The sequence below is a fragment of the Gossypium raimondii genome, chromosome 1 (genome assembly GCF_025698545.1).
Source record: "Gossypium raimondii isolate GPD5lz chromosome 1, ASM2569854v1, whole genome shotgun sequence".
NCBI lineage: Eukaryota > Viridiplantae > Streptophyta > Magnoliopsida > Malvales > Malvaceae > Gossypium > Gossypium raimondii.
Genome location: NC_068565.1, coordinates 16,301,426 through 16,314,658, shown reverse-complemented (window position 1 = coordinate 16,314,658; position 13,233 = coordinate 16,301,426). Strand labels below are relative to the sequence as shown.

The window sequence follows — 13,233 nt, the reverse complement described above, 5'->3', positions numbered from 1 at the left end:
ATATAATGAATTTTGTGAGACAAGGTCAAAATGGGCTCGGGTTCCCCTGTTCTGACTTTGGAAAATCATCAAAAATTGTAAAAAAAAATTAGGGGCTTAAATTTATATGTTTAAATCTTTAATGAGTCTATTCTCAACAGAAACAAACAGAAACATCATCCAAATTTCGTACTAAGAGACAAATAATTTTTAGTAAGAAAATGTTGAAGCTGTCAAATAGCAGAATAGGGATAACTTTGAAGATTTTACTGTACTTATTTGATAAGCTATAAATTCTGAAAATTTTATGGTAGAAAGGTATTTGAGTATAGTTTCGAAAACATCAAGTGGATCTTAATTTGGAATTCTGTAGCTCAAGTTATAAATAATTTAGTGACAATGAGTCAAGTAGACAACTCTGAATGATCATATTAGTAATTAGTGGAAACATATATGAATATTTAGCTAGCATGAGTTACATTAAAAATGGATCATATGGCCAATGCCAATTTGGGCCGAGTGGGCTATACAAGCACACACGGGTGTGTGGGCCCATTTTTACCGAAATGTTTCTAAGGTTGCACAGGTCACTCAAGTCGACTGTGAACCTACTGTAAGGTCGATAAGTGCTACTTAGACCCGTAAATGTGTGAAATTGACTGAATGATATTTGTACTGAGCATGTTAATATCTGAACTGAATGTATGTACTGAAATTGCATAATAGCATATCATCCATGGGATGTTGCATTGCATTGGGTTGGGGGTTGTTATTTGGAGGAAGTGTACTGAAAGGCTTTAAGCCTAATTTACTGGTATCTCAGCTGCAAACTACTGTTTTGTGCTGCATTAGGTGTGTAGAGGCTGGTTGGGTAGGATTTTGCTATTGTTGTTTTTGTGGGATTACACACTGAGTTTACGTAAACTCACCCTTTTTGTTTAGTGTGCACAAGTAATCCCCAGACTTAGACGGATCGGTGCGACGGAGAACTCAGTGGTGACCACAGAAATTTTTGGACTTCATGGTTTTCAATTTACATTTTATGATTTAATTATTATTGATTATTTGGGTTGTAATTTAAGGACCCTAAAGCCCAAACTGTCACTGATACTGAAAAGGGCTTAAGCCCAAGACTGTTCAACTGTGTACTGTGAATACTGATTTTTTTTGTTTTTGTGGGATTACACATTGAGTTTACGTAAACTAACCCTTTTTGTTTAATGTGCACAAGTAATCCCCAAACTTAGACGAATCAGTGCGACGGAGGACTCAGCGGTGACCACATAAATTTTTGGACTTCATGGTTTTCAATTTACGTTTTATGATTTAATTATTATTGATTATTTGGGTTGTAATTTAAGGACCCTCTGGGACTTTGGTTTTAAATTTTGGATTTTTATTTATCTATTTTACTTTATGGATTTATACTTGCTGGTCGTAGGAAATTCGATTTTCAAAAAGTTAAAGTAGTTTCTAAACGCATGATCAGTTAGACTATTTTATTAAAGCTTCTGCAACGACGGATATTTCAAAACAAATGTTTTAAATGAATAAAGACGGCTTTCTAAGTTCTAAAAAAGGTTTACTAAAGATAATAACATGAAATATTTTCAATGTAACAACGAGGTTTCAAAAACACTATCGTGTGACATTACTAGATACGGCCATAACGTCTAAGCTGGGTTTGGGGTGTTACATATGATACCTAGATTTCAAGCACAAAAAATCACGTTGTCTTATAGGTTCAGTCATACTTCGTCTCTTATTTCCTATTCGAATACTAAACCCTTTACTCAGAGCAAACTGATTATAAAGATTATAAGCCTTTTATTTGAAATGCACTTTTAGTCTCACTTTTATTTCTTCAACGGGATTATCTTTTTTATCGACAAGATGAACTATTTTGTCTTGATGTGTCTCCATAAATGAAAATTATAAATTAACCAAACCTGTGAAGAAATTTTAATATCTAATAAAAAATCATGATAATAAAAGAAGTCGCTAAAAATTTTAATTTTCAATTAAAATCTAATAAAAACACAGATTGAAAACCATACAGATTTTTTTCACTAAGCTAAATCATTATTATTAAAAATCACAACTCTTTCAAAGATTCTAAATACAACTATATTTCAAACAAATGAAAACCAAGTGGAAATACTTAATATCCCAAACAAACACAATTCCACATCAAACTAAAAAAAAAAATCTCTAGAACATGCACACGATTACTAACCAGAAAATCTCCATAGTTTGCAATGGTGTAACATATTTAATTTAATCATATGTCTAATATATATAAAAAAACTTCAATCAATAACAACGGCCAACAACTTTGAATTATTGTATCTTCTTCTCAATTTTCATGATGCAATGATCATTATCATCATTATCGTATTGTGAAAATAGAAACTATTAAAATTAAAACTTATCTTGAAACAAAAATTGAATAGTAGCAGCCAACAATTGAATAGCAAAATAGCAGTAGGCAACAGTTGCCGAAAAAACAATAAATGAATAGCAACAGCCAGCAGTTGCAAAGAAGTGCCAAGAAGAACAACAATTGAATAGCAGCAGCCAACAATTAAAAAAACAACAAATGAATAGTAGTAGTCAGTAGTTGCAATGAAGTGCCAAGAAAAAAAACAATTGAATAGCAACAACTAGCAATTGAATCACAAAATAGCAGCAACCAACAGTTGCCAGAAAAACAACAAATGAATAGCAACAGCCAACTGTTGTAGAGAAGTGCAAAGAAATTCTTAATTAGGATTGAGTTGTGGCGGGAAATTTTTAATTGAGATTTTAGGGATTTATGGTTAAGAAATTAATTAAATGAGGTGTAAATGACATGTAAAAATTAATCTGACATGTCATTAAATGATTGAAAAGAGATACAAATGACGTGACGTCACTGTTTCATACAATCATTTCTCTTACAATGTAATATAATATATGAATAACCTATCAACTATTTTATTATCAAATACCTTTATGCTCCCTAAAAAGCAAAATGTTGTGGCAATGAGTTTGGTCCAAAATAATTGTAAGCACAAGTATGAAAACCATCTATTATGCCAATGCCATGTACATCAACTGAATCCAAAATGCTATAAATTTTTAATCCACAAGTTAGTTCAATACAAAAATTTCTTAACAACTACTTTATCGTAAGGACATCTTTCTCCACAAGTTATTTGATCTGGTTTCAACTGTCGTTTGAATTGAATACTTGGTTACCATCCAACTATATATATATGGTTACTTTGATAACTTTAGTTCATTCGCCTCTACTTCTTTTATAATTGCTCTTTTAATAACTTTTTCGGAGAGCTATAAATAAAGGCTTAAATATTTCATTTGGAATCTTTTGATTGTTTGCAAAGCTTAAACATATTCTAAGTTCTCTATGCATCTTTCTCTAAACAATCCCACAGCTTTCATTTCTTTTAGCCACCAGTTTCTTCCATCACCAATGCACTTGTTTTTCAAGGTGCTTCGATCTTTCTCTCTGTTTCTCACTTGAGGGCTTAATTAGATTTGTATCTAACTTACTCTAAAAGAAAGTTTCATGATTTCTAACATCGTATTTAAAAGAATTCATCGACACTCACAAATGATTTAAATTTATAATTTATTCTAAACCATAATTATATTAGTATTATATTAGGCTTAAAGGTATAAGAAATCTTTAAGAAAAAAATCAAAAAATAATTAATTAAACTTATCCAATTGAGCTTTTGTCAATAACCTACAAATCAATTAAGCTCATCCATTAACGGTATTTATCTTAGACTATGTTAATTGTTAAATCAATTTGTAGACCAAATAGATGATGACACGTGGCAATTCTAGATTTAGTGGTTCATTTTTCTAATACAAATTTATAAAACAAAAATCATAAAATTTGTAAAAGAAAAATGTCATCAAAAATTGTAAAATATTATATAAACATATAAAAAATTATAAAAAGATGAAAATTACAAAAAATTAAAAATTATTATAAAATTATATAAACATGTAAAAATTATTTAAAAAGTTATAAAATATATTAATATATTAATATAAAAATTATAATAAATCTCAACTTGGTTCAAAGTGCCATCACCATCCAAAGCACCTTCACCCAACATGCAAACTACTTCATCATCCTCCATATTACTCAGCCGCAACATCACACTCCTTGTTTTCAAACTTTCTAATTGGTGTTAGCTAATTTTTTTTTTTGAAATTTCCGGATTGGGCTTTATTATGAAAATAAATACATACTATTCTAATCTGAAACCAAAACCAAATAAAACCAAAACATAACAAAATAAACCTAAACCAAAACATGGCCCAAATCAGATGGCCTTATACAAGAATATCTAGATATTATAAACGAAAATTCTAGAACCGGCATTAATGCACCGATCCGTTGCCCAATCAGAAGTTGTTTGGAAATTGTCTTCCAGTCTTTCTGTCATTTCAATTCATTTTTGATGATTCCATTTTCAAAATATGCCAAGAAAATCGATCCGTTTCCTTTACTGTTCTGAGGCTTCCTTTCTCCACTCTTCCTCTCCTGAAAACTTCTAATCTGGTCCTCTTCTCCCATCGTACCGAGCTTGATCCATAGCATACTCAGGAACTCCCCTATCCAGGTAAATCTCTTCTCCTCTTTTTAACGTTTCTGTTGCTAAGATATGTGTAAGATTATTTGCAGATCTAGGTGTATTTTGAAATCTGATATTATCAAATCCATATATTTTCTGTTGAATGTCATAAATGTATGCCCCTACCATCGATCTGTCTTGACCCTTTGAATTGCATTTTTGATGATTGCGAGGGAATCTCCTTCAAGAATCAGAAACTGCCATCCCTTCCCGGTTCCTATTTGGACTGCTCTCCAGCAGGCTATTGCTTCAGCAGTAAAGGCCGATGAGATATTAGAATGAATCTCTGAACATGAGAAGAGGATATTTCCTTCCGAATCTCTGGCCACAATACCCGAAGCCGACCGATTCTGCCTTTTATCGTAGGCACCATCAAAGTTGATCTTGATGAAACTCTCCTGTGGGTACGACCATCTCTGGTTCTCTCTAGTACGATTCAGATCTCTTTTTTTCAAGGTCATTAATCTCATTAATGTAATTGTTTATAAAGTTTGCAACTTTCGTCCCATTACTAACTTTGCCTTCATGTATTTTTTTGTTTCTATCTCCCCATATGGCCCAAAGTGCACAACAGAATATTCGACTTTGATAAAGGCTGAGCTCCTCTACTACCCAGGTGATCCACTGTACAAAATCCTCACATTGATTCATCAAAATGTTTTGAAACGATAATGCTCTCCATACCTCCCTTGTAACATGGCATTCGCGAAATAAATGGTTCATTGTTTCAGCTCCTTCTCCATATCGGGGACAGCTTGGATTGACTGCTAACTTCCGGTGCTATAGATTCACCTTTGTAGGCAGATAATTCCAAGATAACTTCCATAATGTGACCTTTATTTTAGTCGGTAGATTTAGGCTCCAAAGTTTTTTTGTAAAAATTCCTATAGATGGTCTGTAAAGCATAAGCTCTAGGACTTTCAGTCAATTTTTGTAATAGTTGATAGGCGCTTCTGACCGTGAATTCACTCGACCGTTCGCCACCCCAGATAAGAAAATCTTCATGCGGTGTTTGTGTTAGAGGAATTCTGAGGATTTTGGCGGCATCGTCTTCCGAAAAGGTACTGGTAATCAACTCTTTTTTCCAACTTCTGTTATGACTGTCAATGAACTCATCAACTTTAGCATCGCGCATAGAATTAATTTTTGATAATAATCTAAAGTTAACTGAATCTGGAATCCAAGCATCATTGATAGAAATATTAGTACCCGTTCCCACCCTCCAACAGTGCCTTTTTGTCAATAAGTCTTTGGCTGCCCAAATGCTTTTCCAAACATAAGAACATGAATTTCCTAAACGGGAGTTTAAGAAATGATCATCTTGGAAATACTTAGCTTTGAATACTTGCGTTACGAGAGCATTCTGATTATTCATAATCCTCCACCCTTTCTTAGCCAGTAGTGCTATATTGAAATGTGCCATATTTCGAAAACCCATACCACCCTCCTCTTTAGGCCTACACATATATTCCCATTGACACCAGTGAATTCCTTTCTTTCCTTTTCCTTTCTGCCACCAAAATCTAGCAAATAAATTGTCCAACTCACCACAAAGCGACATTGGTAGTAGGAAACATGTCACTGTGTAAGTAGGAATTGCTTGAAGTACTGATTTAATGAAAACCTCTCTACCCCCTTGAGATAAGAAACGAGTGCTCCAATTTTCAATCCTTTGCTTTACTCTGTCTTTGAGAATCTGAAAAGATTCCTTTTTCTTCCGACCTACTATGTTTGGCAGTCCTAGATATTTCTCCATGTTAGTCGAGCATCTTATTCCCATTTCAGCCGATATACTTCCTTTATCACCCTCCTCCAAATTCGAACTAAAAAAGATCATGGACTTATTAAAATTAACGCATTGACCAGAACAAGTCTCATACTCTTGCAAAATAACTTTTAGGTTCCTTGCACTACTTTCGGTGGCTTCACCAAACAAAATGCAATCGTCTGCAAATAACAAGTGTGAGATTGTCGGGCCTCTTCTGCTAGCTCTCACCCCTTTAATCAACCCCTCTCTTGTGGCATTCCTGATTAAGGACGATAAACCTTCACTGCAAATGAGAAAAGAAATGGGCTAAGTGGGTCACCTTGTCGGAGTCTTCTGGTTGGTTTAAAAACTCTACCACTCCTCCCATTTGTAGTCACAACATAAGAGACTGTAGAAATGCATCTCATTATTAATACCACCCATTCCTTCGCAAATCCCATCCTCATCATAACTTCCTTCAAGAAAACCCATTCAACTCTATCGTAGGCTTTACTCATGTCCAGCTTAATCGCCATGAATCCTTTTTTCCCCTTGCGTTTTTGCCGAAGTGTATATAGAATTTCATAGGCTATTAAAACATTATCCGAAATAAGCCTCCTTGGGACAAATGCACCTTGAACACTATCAATACATCTTCCAATGACTTCCTGGAGACGATTGGCAATAGCTTTGGCTATAATTTTATATAAAACTGTGCACAAACTAATTGGTCTAAAGTCGGCAAGGTTCGTAGGATTGGAATTCTTCGGAATAAGAGTGATCTTAGTTAGGTTTAGCCCTTCCACATCTTTTCCGTTGTTCAAAACTTCCAAACAGAAATTCCCAATATCCTCACCCACAATACCCTAATATTTTTGAAAAAATAAAGCCGGAAATCCATCATAACCTGTAGCTTTTGTAGAACCCATTCCCTTTACTGCTATATAAATCTCCTCTGTCGTAAACTTTTCTAAGAGGGCTGTGTTGATATCTGAAGAGATACTGTTTTGAATACCTGTTAAAAGGTGGGAAGAATCTCTAATGCCAGTAGTCGAAAAAAGCTTCTGAAAATACAGCGTAGCCATCTCATTAATTTCTGATTCCTCATTGATTACTTTTCCATCATCACTATCAAGCCTACTGATTGTATTAATTCTTCTCCGCATTGATGCATATTTATGAAAAAATGCCTTGTTCTTGTCTCCTAACTTCAGCCAATTAGCTCTTGCTCTCTGTTCCCAATACATCTCCTCCTTATCGGCCTCCATACTCAAATGGATTCTTTTGTCAATAACCTGGCTCATAACATCTTCATCAAGTTCCTTCTTTATTAAATCTTCAAGCTCTTTTGTAATTTTATCCGTCAGCCCCTTTCGTTTCTTCTTTATGAATTTTTCCCATTTCGATAAGCTAATCTATAAGTTCTCAAGCTTCTCCAGAACCGATCCATTTGATGAGTTCCAGGATTTCTGAATTTCTTTTTCTATTGATTCCTCTGTGGTCCACCAAGCTTCAAACTTGAAACTTAGAACTGTCTTGAATCTGCTTACATTAGTTGTGTTTATTAGGAGAGGACAATGATCCGAAAGGGTGGACGTTAAATGATGAATATTGCCCGTTGGAAATAAGTCCATCCATTTTTCATTCGCAACACCCTTATCCAATCTTTCTCTGATGTTCGTCTCTGGTAGATTCCCTATTTCCCATGTATACCATATTCCTGAATATCCCATATCTAAAAGGTGACAATCTTGCAGAACTTCCTGAAACGCTGCCATCTTCCTTTCCTCCCTCGGTTGACCTCCCCTTTTTTCAAATGAATAAGCTATTTCATTAAAATCTCCACTCACTAACCAAGGATACTCTCGCTCCTGTCCCAAGATCTTATGAAACCCCATGAGGCATTTTTATTTTGTGAGTAGGGTGAGCCATAAAACCTTATGAATCTCCAATCTTCATGAACACCTTCTTCTTTGACTAGCACATCAATATGACTTGTTGACATGGATTTAAGATTAATCTGAGCCTCCTCTCGCCATGCTAAGCAAATCCCACCCCGCGTACCAACAGGTCCTACTTCAAGCCCATTCGTGAAGCCACACCTTCTTCTAATTGCTTCCATACGCTTTTCACTTACTTTAGTCTCCATTAGGAAGACTAGTTGAGGATTATTTTGCTTCAATAAAAACCGAAGCTTTCTTACTGCCCATGGACTCCCCAATCCACGGACATTCCAGCATATGATTTTCATTGTGCCCGGTCGGCTTGCCCATTGGCAGCCGCCGATCCTGTCTGGTTGGAATATTCCATTTGTAAATTGGTTTCATCCTCCGTGATTAGATCCTGTCCACCATGTCTCGTCCTTTTTGGATTCTCTTCCTGAGTCTCTTTTGTCCCATATTCATCTTGTACTAACTCTGTCAATTTCCTTTTTTGCAATTTACGATCTACCTCGTGATTTTTCATCATTCCCATTAATTTCATTCTTTTCCAACTAGCTTTCCTGGCTAAATTCAGATTATTGGCGTTTCTATTTACAGTATCTTTTTCATTGATTCCTTCTTCCTTTTGTATTTCTAGATCTGCAGCAATTGATGCCAACCAAGCACCATCTTGGACTCCTCTCATCATACCACTACTTTGCTCCATGGACAAATAATCTTCCTGATCCTTTGTAATACCTCCAACATACGAGCATTGTGGTTGTTGTTTTTCGATAGAGCATTTAGCTTTAGACTCTCCCTTCCAACCAACGTTGATTCTGCTTTTAATGCTAAAGAGAAAGGTGGATCCTCTTTAATTCAGTTTTTCTCTGCAGGAGTAATTTCTGAGCAATCATAGAGACCATGCCCCAACCTACCATACCCAAAGCAGAAAGTCGGCAGCTGTTCATACTTAAAAGGGATCCAAAATTTGTTCCCATTCCCTATTGAAACAAAAATACCCCTATGAAGGGGTCTCTGTACATTTAACTGCACTCTGAGACGACAGAACTCACCTAATATTTCAGATCTGATCACCCCTCCAAAAGTGACTCCTATAGCATGCAGAAGATCTTTTTTATCAAACTCTGGTAGACACGGCCCAATTTTAATCCAAAACGGAGATGAGAGAAGTTGAATTTGATCTCTCGTCATTGGTTTACTCAGTCGATCAAACAGAATTAATTGTTTCCTAAACAACCATGGCTGGCCTTCCATAACAGTCTCTAAGTCCTCTTCTAATTCAAACTCTATCAAAAAAAGGTTTTGTCCAACTACTTGAATCACGAATTTCTTCCTTGTCTTCCAAATACTCCTCATCTGTGCTTTGAAATTGTCTTGGTTGTAAGATTTCTTTGTCCATATAGAACATATCAGAGAAAAATTACCGCTTGGCTCCACCATCGAACTTTTGACCGAAAGTTGAATAAGCTCCTCTGTTAATAGGGAGATCTCATCTCCCCCAAACCCATCGATACCACCACTCTCCATTATCCCAAGCCGCAGCAGCCACTGTTATCACTAGGATACCAAGGATAGCACTCTTGGTTTCTAGGGTTTTTCAGTTTAGCTTGATTATTTTGGTGTTTGCTAATTTTAACAATAAATGTAATAAAAAAATCATTATTAAAGGTGCTTAATTAAAGTTTTATGTTAATAAAATTTTTTTAATTAAGTATAAATTAAATTGAAAATCTTAATTTTTTTACTTAACATTTTATACCTTTAAGCCTAATATATTAAAATTTTGTTTCAAAATACAATTAATTGTTTAATTAAAATTTTCTAAACCCCAGGAATGCATAAAATAATTCTCGCACTATGCGAAAGAAACCTACATTTTTCTATCATTTTCCTCCATTTACGTTTATATCTTTTAAGTTTTTATTTTATATCTCTTAATTACATCCTCTTTTAATTACAAAAAATTATTATTCTTTAGACATATTTGATTAATAGGTGTAATTATATTGTAATTTTTATATCATGTTAAGTAGTACAAATTATAATTATACAGTTATATAATTTATTTATTTTTAAAAATATCAATAATATTTTAAAGAAAAAATTTCTAAACAAGTAACAAATCAAAATCAAATAATTGTATGTAATATGTTAGTCCAAGAAGTAGTAAAAAATATGATTACCAATAAAAATAATAAGAAAATAAGCATCATATGCAATTTTATCTAATTGCTCTAGCATTTCATATTTATTAGCATATTCCTCGTGTAACATTTAACATATACTCTTTATCATCATCAGTTGATCTTTGACTAATTAGTTCATCATCTGAATTGGAATTTGACTACGTATCATTAGAATTAATAGGATCTTTTTCTTCCATATACTCTTCAAAGTATAGGTCATTTCACATATGAATGAAGTTAGGAAGTATGCAATATGCTAGCATAATTTAACATTGTCTTATCAGACTATATTAAAGTGGACAACTTTTTTAGAACAAAAAATGTCCTCTCAACCATTTAACACCCCAAAATTTTATTTTTTGAATTATTAAAATAATTAAAGTGATTTAATCTGATTTAGTGGATAGGTGTTGTACTTGTGTGTGTGAGGTTCTGGATTCGGATCCTTTTCCCTTGAATAAACCCCTATCTCTTAACTTTGGGCTTAAATATTATTTTTGTGCAACTAAAGATAAAATGAGTCTATTAATTTAATGGTAAAGTGTTAGCTTACCATTTAGTTTTGTGTTCAAATCAATGTATGTGTAAAACAAAAATATTTTTGCAATATTCTGCTTGTGCCGTCCATATGGTAGAATTAGGGTGAATTTGAACTCTAAAATATGATAAGTGGTTAGTAGTGGGATTATGTGGATATTGTTTTTAAATTATTTCCAAGAAAATCCCAAAAAAATCTCTCCCACTTTTCCCACTCCCTTTGTCTCTTTTCCTTTTTGCTGTCTATACTGTTACTTTCCCCACAATTTTCCTTTTCAATTTTTGTTCCTTCTCATTCTACTCACCGAAACTGTTCTTTGCTCATAACTTTTTTTTTCAATTCTTTCTCTATTGTTCCAAACTCTGTGCTAGTTGGCATGAGTTCCTTTGTTTGAATCCTTTTCAGTTGTTCCAATTTTTGGGTTTTGGCTGTACGCATTTGTGGTATTCGATAAGACTATAATTCTTTTTGGTTGATGTGTAATATTTGGTTATTAGGTTCTTTACCAAGAAAGTGATTTTAGTGTTTAATTTATGTGTTTTGGTGCAATTAGGAGAAGATCGTGAGACGGTTGATCCTCCGGCGAACTAAGTTTTTATTTACGTTGTGGTTTCATTCAAGGTTAAGTGATTTCGCCATTTGTAGAGGCTGTTTTGTTTTTGAAATTGGGTTCGATTGTTGATAGTTGTTTTGAATTGGTGCATCAGGTTGGTAAAAAGCATGCTAATTAGTGTGAATTGTACTCGTTCTTGAATCTACATCGGAAACTAACTAGGTGTGTGACTCGATCCCGTAAAAACAAGGAAAGGTAGAAAGTTGAAAAACCCACTACCGGCATCACACAACTGTGTGTTAGACCGTGTGGACCACACAAGTGGACTATTTGGGCCAGTTGGCCTGTGTTGGCCACACGGGCGTGTGAGCCCATTTTTTGGAAAAATTTCACCTAAGGCTATATTGATCTATGATGCGTATTTAGCCGCTCAGTAGAATCTATACTGTATAAATAGGGCTGAAAACATGATATCTAATAGTATTCTATTGTATGAATTGTGGTTAAGATTTGTGAAATATATGTGAATAATTTATATTATGATAATTCTGATAGCATGTCTTATGTGAAAAGCATGCATGACATATGTGCATGTGATATATGTTAGTATTTGCATGAGCATTGGGGTGGGAATATGAATTGATGGAAGAAGTGTTGGTAGTTTAATAATCTGCCTTATCTCGTGGTTTAAACCACATATATTTGTTCTAGTGGCTTGACCACGTATCTATTCTGGCAGCTTGATTGCATTTTTCTGAAAAGTGACATACGTTCACTTATTGGTATGTGGGGTTATTTAATACCCTATTTGGTGTGCAAGGATAGGGGTAGGATTTGAATATGCATCTGACTACATATCTGAATATGTTTTTGTATCTGAATATGAAAACACATATGATTCTGTATCTAATCATGCATCTGAAATGTATCTATTAATTTTTGCACATTTGATTGTTGCTTGGGATGTGTTACACACTGAGCTCATAAGCTCACTTTTTGTATGTTTTCCTCTCAGGTAACCAACAACCTTAGGGCATATCGGCGTAGCAGGAGCTCGGTTTAAATTATTGTTTTTAAATTCTATTGAGTTTAAGTACCATTTTAAATTGGAATGTTTTTGGAATTTTTGGAGACTGTTATTTGTTTTGGATTTTATTCTTCACTTTGAACTGTTTTATCTTTTTTTTTTGAATATTTTATTTCAAACTGCAATGCAATGGATTTCAAAACCAAACTACGGTTTTCAAAACTCTATTTTATTTAAGATTTTTGCTGCAAAATTAAGTAATCTTATAAGTGGTTTTTTTGCAATTTAAATGAATTAACCGAATAAGGTGTTTTTTTTCTAAAAACTGGAAATATGATTACCAAGTTTTGTTTTATGTTACGTTTTCAAATTTTAAATTTCTAGTTTTGAAAAGAACGTATGTAATTCCTCAGGATTCGGCCATAATGTCTAAGTCGAGTATGAGGTGTTCCAAACCATATTTCGAAGCTTTGAATGTCTCAAATTAAAGAGTTTATGAGGCATCTTTGGTGCTTATGTCTAGCTCCATTCTCTCAAGTGATATCGTACCATACAATACGGTATAAGAAAACATTTTGTATTTAAATAAATAATATCTATTA

General features: G+C 33.9%; 1 long non-coding RNA gene across 2 annotated transcripts; it reads left to right on the top strand.

Moving 5' to 3' along the window:
- Positions 1 to 11,169: 11,169 nt before the first annotated feature.
- LOC105784592 (uncharacterized) lies at positions 11,170 to 12,726 on the top strand. 2 transcript variants are annotated; one of them, XR_008194073.1, is made up of 4 exons: positions 11,170 to 11,494; positions 11,605 to 11,672; positions 11,759 to 11,826; positions 12,620 to 12,726. It is a non-coding gene; the product is annotated as an uncharacterized LOC105784592 (long non-coding RNA). The 2 variants fall into 2 exon arrangements; XR_001130589.2 differs by lacking the exon at positions 11,759 to 11,826.
- Positions 12,727 to 13,233: the final 507 nt, after the last annotated feature.